Consider the following 7,333-nt stretch of genomic DNA (forward strand, 5'->3'; position numbering starts at 1 on the left):
CCAGGAACGATATGCACACGGCAGGGCCCACTAATGTACACAGTGGACGTTGGGGAGAGCATCGTGAGACGCCATGCTGACCAGATCCTAGAGTCACAGGAACAAGTCAACCCCATGCCTCGCCCATACGTACCTGGTGATGAACCCGACGTACAGGTCGCATCTACCCCAGAAACAGTAGCAGCGGAAGCTGATGACCCAACCGACGACAGGGGGCCAGAATCGCCTCCGCACCAAGAGCAAGACACTCGGGAAAGGCGCTATCCAGAAAGGATCAGGAAGCCTCCCCAAAGACTGAATATATAAATAGACTATTTTCAGCTAATGTTGCATGTTAAAAGTGATAATTGTAATTAGTTTGATATTTAATTGTTAAATGAGTGCTATGGTACTGTTAATCTAAAAGGGGAGGAATTGTAATGTATATACCTTTAAGGGGGGAACTATGTTTTACAGTTCATGTATACTGCAGTACCGGCAGTGACCACACCTGTATATAGCACTGAGTAGTAATCTGTACAGATCAGTTGCAGTGTGAGCCACGTTAAGTAAACACCTGTTGTACCGTTCTCTGCAGTCTGTGTCTTATTATACACGGACGCAACACTCTCCACATGCTCAGCTCTCTTCCCATGCTCTGCTCTCTCCCCATGCTCTCCTATCTCCCCATGCTCTGCCCTCTCCTCATGCTCGGCTCTATCCCCAAGCTCTGCTCTTTCCCCATGCTCTGCTCTCTCCCCATGCTCTAATCTCACCCCATGCTCTGCCCTCTCCCCATGCTCTGCTCTCTCCCCATGCTCTGCTCTCTCCCCCTGCTCTCCTCTCCCCATATGCTCTGCCCTCTCCCCATGCTCTGCTCTCTCCCCATGCTCTGCTCTCTCCCTCTGCTCTCCTCTCCCCATATGCTCTGCTCTCTCCTCATGCTCTGCTCTCCCCTTATGCTCTGCTCCCCCCGTGCTCTGCTCTCTCCATATGCTCTGCTCTCCCCATGCTCTGCTCTCTCCTCATGCTCTGCTCTCCCCCCGTGCTCTGCTCTCTCCCATGCTCTGCTCTCTCCTCATGCTCTGCTCTCCCCAGGCTCTGCTCTCTCCTCATGCTCTGCTCTCCCCATGCTCTGCTCTCTCCTCATGCTCTGCTCTCTCCCCATGCTCTGCTCTCCCCATGCTCTGCTCTCGCCTCATGCTCTGCTCTCCCCATGCTCTGCTCTCTCCCCATGCTTTGCTCTCTCCCCATGCTGTGCTCTCTCCCCATGCTCTGCTCTCTCCCCATGCTGTGCTCTCTCCCCCTGCTCTCCTCCCCCCATTCTCTGCTCTCTCCCCATGCTCTGCTCTCTCCCCCTGCTCTCCTCTCCCCATATGCTCTACTCTCTCCCCATGCTCTGCTCTCTCCCCATGCTCTGCACTCTCCCCATGCTCTGCTCTCTCCCCATGCTCTGTTCTCTCCCCATGCTCTGTTCTCTCCCCATGCTCTGCTCTCTCCCCATGCTCTGTTCTCTCCCCATGCTCTGCTCTCTCCCCATGCTCTGTTCTCTCCCCATGCTCTGCTCTCTCCTCATGCTCTGTTCTCTCCCCATGCTCTGCTCTCTCCCCATGCTCTGCTCTCTCCCCATGCTCTGTTCTCTCCCCATGCTCTGCTCTCTCCCCATGCGCTGCTCTCTCCTCATGCTCTGCTCTCTCCTCATGCTCTGCTCTCTCCCCATGCTCTGCACTCTCCCCATGCTCCGTTCTCTCCCCATGCTGTGCTCTCTCCCCATGCTCTGCTCTCTCCCCATGCTCTGCTCTCTCCTCATGCTCTGCACTCTCCCCATGCTCTGCTCTCTCCCCATGCTCTGCTCTCTCCCCATGCTCTGTTCTCTCCCCATGCTCTGCTCTCTCCCCATGCTCTGCTCTCTCCTCATGCTCTGCTCTCCCCCCATGCTCTGCTCTGTCCCCATGCTCTGCTCTCTCCCCATGCTCTGCTCTCTCCCCATGCTGTCCTCTCTCCCCATGCTCTGCTCTCTCCCCATGCTCTGTGTCATAAATCTCATCATCGAGGAACTACCTATGAAATAACACTGGACGGCCAGCTGGTGGAGCCGTCCAAGGTGTATAAATACTCGGGCGTTTGCAGCAGCTTGCCAGGGACATTTAGTAAAGACAAGGGAGCTAGTGGATACAACCAGACTTCCATGTTCTGAAATACGTTGGTTAAAGCCTTGCTTTATGCTCAAAGCAAGTGCATAGTGAGTTTTATGACATCACTCCGCTCTCTCCTAATGCTCTGCTCTCTCCCCATGCTCTGTTCTCTCCCCATGCTCTGCTCTCCCCATGCTCTGCTCTCCCCCCATGCTCTGCTCTCCCCCCATTCTCTGTTCTCTCCCCATGCTATGCTCTCTCCCCCTGCTCTCCTCTCCCCATATGCTCTACTCTCTCCTCATGCTCTGTTCTCTCCCCATGCTCTGCTCTCTCCTCATGCTCTGTTCTCTCCCCATGCTCTGCTCTCTCCCCATGCTCTGCTCTCTCCCCTTGCTCTGCTCTCTCCCCTTGCTCTGCTCTCTCCCCATGCTCTGCTCACTCCCCATGCTCTGCTCTCTCCCCATGCTCTGCTCTCCCCCCATTCTCTGTTCTCTCCCCATGCTCTGCTCTCTCCCCCTGCTCTCCTCTCCTCATATGCTCTACTCTCTCCTAATGCTCTGCTCTCTCCCCATGCTCTGCACTCTCCCCATGCTCTGCTCTCTCCCCATGCTCTGTTCTCTCCCCATGCTCTGCTCTCTCCCCATGCTCTGTTCTCTCCCCATGCTCTGCTCTCTCCCCATGCTCTGCTCTCTCCCCATGCTCTGTTCTCTCCCCATGCTCTGCTCTCTCCCCATGCTCTGCTCTCTCCTCATGCTCTGCTCTCTCCTCATGCTCTGCTCTCTCCCCATGCTCTGCACTCTCCCCAAGCTCTGTTCTCTCCCCGTGCTCTGCTCTCTCCCCGTGCTCTGCTCTCTCCCCCCATGCTCTGCTCTCTCCTCATGCTCTGCTCTCCCCTCATGCTCTGCTCTGTCCCCATGCTCTGCTCTCCCCCCATGCTCTGCTCTCTCCCCATGCTCTGCTCTCTCCCCATGCTCTGCTCTCTCCCCATGCTCTGATCTCTCCTCATGCTCTGCTCTCTCCCCATTCTCTGTTCTCTCCCCATGCTCTGCTCTCTCCTCATACTCTGTCAGTTTAAACTAACTTGGCAGGGGGATGGGGTACAGAGTGGAGCTATAGTAGGGGGTGATTTACAGCCAAATACAGAGGGAAAAACAAGTCAGCTGGGAAGGCAGAGCAAATATGTGAAGGCAAAAGAGAATATGGCAGGGCTGGAAGGCATTTATTTTAATGCAAGGAGTCTTGCAAATAAGGTGGATGAACTGAAGTTGTTGTTGGACACATGGGAGTACGATATTGTTGCTATCACGGAGACATGGTTGAGGGAGGGTCAGGACTGGCAGCTCAATATTCCGGGGTATAGAATCTTCAGGCGAGACAGAGGGGGGTGTAAAAGGGGAGGGGGTGTTGCAATATTAATTAAGGAGTCAATTACTGCTGTAAGGAGGGATGATATATTAGCGGGTTCCTCTAATGAGGCCATATGGGTAGGACTTAAAAACAAAAAGGGGGCAAGCACTTTGCTGGGTGTGTACTATAGGCCCCCAAACAGTCAGGGGGAGATAGAGGAACAGATATGTAGGCAAATCTCAGAAAAGTGCGAAAATAATAGGGTAATAATAGTGGGGGATTTCAACTTCCCCAATATAAATTGGGATAGTCAGAGTGTGAAAGGCTTAGAGGGTGCAGAATTCTTAAAGTGCATCCAGGAGAGCTTTTTGAGCCAACATGTAGAAAGTCCTACAAGAGAGGGTGCGGTACTGGACCTAATTCTAGGGAATGTAGCCGGGCAAGTGGTGGAAGTGTCAGTAGGAGAGCATTTTGGCGACAGTGACCATAATTCGGTGAGATTTAAGGTGGTCATGGAAAAGGACAAAGACGGCCCGGAAATAAGGGTTCTAAATTGGGGGAAGGCCGATTTTAATATGATAAGGCAGGATCTGGCCAAAGTGGACTGGGAGCAGCTACTTATAGGAAAATCCACATCAAAACAATGGGAGACTTTCAGAAGGGAAATAGAGAGAGTACAACACCAACATGTTCCTGTAAAGGTCAAGGGTGGGACCAACAAGCAAAGGGAACCTTGGATGACAAGGGATATACAAAAATGCATTAGGAATAAAAGGGGGGCTTTTGGCAGTTACAAAAGACTAAAGACGGAAGAAGCCCTAGAGGAGTATAAAAAGTGCAGGGGCGTACTTAAAAAAGAAATTAGGAGGGTGAGGAGGGGCCATGAAATAACACTGGCGAGCAAAATAAAGGAAAATCCTAAGATGTTTTATAAGTATATTAAGGGCAAGAGGATAACCAGGGAAAGGGTAGGGCCCATTAGGGACCAAAGTGGCAATCTGTGTGTAGAGCCAGATGAGGTAGGCGGGGTTTTAAATGAATTTTTTGCATCTGTGTTCACTATGGAGAAAGACGATGCAGACATAGAAATCGGGCAAGGGGACTGTGACATACTTGAACATATTAGCATCGAGAGGGAGGAGGTGCTAGCGGTTTTAGCGGGCCAAAAAGTGGATAAATCCCCAGGCCCGGGCGAGATGTATCCCAGGCTGCTGTGGGAGGCAAAGGAGGAGATTGCAGGGGCTCTGACACAAATTTTCAGAACCTCTCTGGCCACAGGGGATGTACCAGAGGACTGGAGAATAGCTAACGTAGTACCATTATTCAAGAAGGGTAGCAGGGATAAACCAGGGAATTACAGGCCAGTGAGCCTAACATCTGTGGTAGGGAAATTATTGGAAAAAATTCTGAGGGACAAAATTAGTCTCCACTTGGAGAGGCAAGGATTAATCGGGGATAGTCAGCATGGCTTTGTCAAGGGTAAATCATGTCTGACAAATCTGATTGAATTTTTCGAGGGGGTGACGGGGTGGATGAGGGAAATGCTGTGGATGTGGTTTACATGGACTTCAGTAAAGCTTTTGACAAAGTCCCGCATAGGAGACTGGTCAAGAAGGTAAGAGCCCATGGGTCCAGGGTGCCTTGGCGCGTTGGATCCTAAACTGGCTGAGTGGCAGGAGGCAGAGGGTGATGGTCGAAGGTTGCTTTTGTGACTGGAAGCCTGTGTCCAGTGGGGTACCTCAGGGATCGGTGCTGGGTCCCTTGTTGTTTGTGATCTACATAAATGATTTGGATGAGAATGTAAAAGGTATGATCAGTAAGTTCGCAGATGACACGAAAATTGGTGGGGTGGTAAATTGCGAGGAGGAAAGCCTCAGGCTACAGGACGATATAAACGGGTTGGTCAGATGGGCGGAAAAGTGGCAAATGGAATTTAACCCTGAAAAGTGCGAGGTGATGCATTTTGGACGGACAAATAAGGCAAGGGAATACACAATGAGTGTAAATGTCACAAATAATGACATATGGGTATGATCTTGTGGCCATTACAGAAACATGGCTGCAGGGTGACCATGACTGGGAATTAAACATACCAGGTTATTTAACAATCAGGAAGGACAGGCAGGAAGGGAGAGGAGGTGGGGTGGCTATGTTAATAAAGGAAGGAATCACTATAATACAGAGAAATGATATTGGGTCAAAGGAGCAGGATAGTGAAACAGTTTGGGTGGAGGTAAGGAATAATAAGGGGAAAAAAACACTAGTGGGTGTAGTCTATAGGCCTCCGAACAGTTGCAACTCTGTTGGACGGAGTATTAATCAGGAAATAGTTGAGGCTTGTAATAAGGGAACAGCTATAATTATGGGGGATTTTAATTATCATATTAACTGGACAAATCAAATTGGGCAGAGCAGCCTTGAGGAAGAGTTCATTGAGTGTATTAGGGATGGGTTTCTTGAGCAGTATGTAACTGAACCGACCAGGGGGCAAGCAACCTTAGATTTGGTCCTGTGTAATGAGACAGGATTAATTAAAAATGTCCTAGTAAAGGATCCCCTTGGAATGAGTGACCATAACATGGTTGAGTTCCATATTCAATTAGAGGGTGAGAAGGTTGGATCTCAAACAAGCGTGCTGAGCTTGAATAAAGGAGACTATGAAGGTATGAGAGCGGAATTAATGAGAGTGGACTGGGAAAATAGATTAAAGGGTAAGACGGTACATGACCAGTGGTGTACATTTAAGGAGTTATTTTACAACTTCCAAAAAAAATATATTCCACTGAGGAAAAAAGGGTGTAAAAGAAAAGATAGCCACCCGTGGCTAAGTAAAGTAATTAAGGATAGTATCCGACTAAAAACAAGGGCATATAAGGTAGCCAAATCTAGTGGGAGGATGGAAGATTGGGAAGTCTTTAAAAGACAGCAAAAAATAACAAAAAGATTGATTAAGAAAGGGAAGATAGATTATGAAAGTAAATTAGCAAAAAATATAAAAACAGACAGTAAAAGTTTCTATAGTTATATAAAAAGAAAAAGGGTGGCTAAAGTAAATGTTGGTCCCTTAGAGGATGAGACTGGGAAATTAATGGTGGGAAACATGGAGATGGCAAAAACACTGAACAATTATTTTGTATCAGTCTTTACAGTAGAGGACACTAAGAATATCCCAACACTGGACAAACAGGGGGCTCTAGGGGGGGAGGAACTAAATACAATTAAAATCACTAAGGAAGTGGTACTTGGTAAAATAATGGGACTCAAGGCGGATAAATCCCCTGGACCTGATGGCTTGCATCCCAGGGTCTTGAGGGAAGTAGCGGTAGGGATTGTGGATGCATTGGTAATAATTTTCCAAAACTCACTGGACTCAGCAAAGGTCCCGGCAGATTGGAAAACTGCTAATGTAACACCATTATTTAAAAAGGGTAGTAGGCAGAAGGCTGGAAACTATAGACCTGTTAGCCTAACATCTGTGGTTGGTAAAATGTTAGAGTCCATTATTAAGGAGACAGTAACGGGACATTTGGATAAACACAATTTAATAGGGCAAACTCAGCATGGTTTCATGAAGGGGAAGTCATGTTTGACAAATTTGCTTGAGTTTTTTGAGGAAGTAACATACAGGGTGGATAAAGGGGAACCAGTGGACGTAGTGTATTTAGACTTCCAAAAGGCATTTGACAAGGTGCCACACAAAAGATTATTGCTCAAGATAAAAAATCACGGGATTGGGGGTAATATTCTGGCATGGGTGGAGGATTGGCTATCTAACAGAAGGCAGAGAGTTGGGATAAATGGTTCGTTCTCAGATTGGCAACCAGTAACTAGTGGTGTTCCGCAGGGGTCAGTGCTGGGTCCCCAACTCTTTA

This window comes from Somniosus microcephalus, chromosome 9 (assembly GCF_052327205.1).
Source record: "Somniosus microcephalus isolate GS21.2 chromosome 9, FLI_Smic_1.0, whole genome shotgun sequence".
Taxonomy (NCBI): Eukaryota; Metazoa; Chordata; class Chondrichthyes; order Squaliformes; family Somniosidae; genus Somniosus; species Somniosus microcephalus.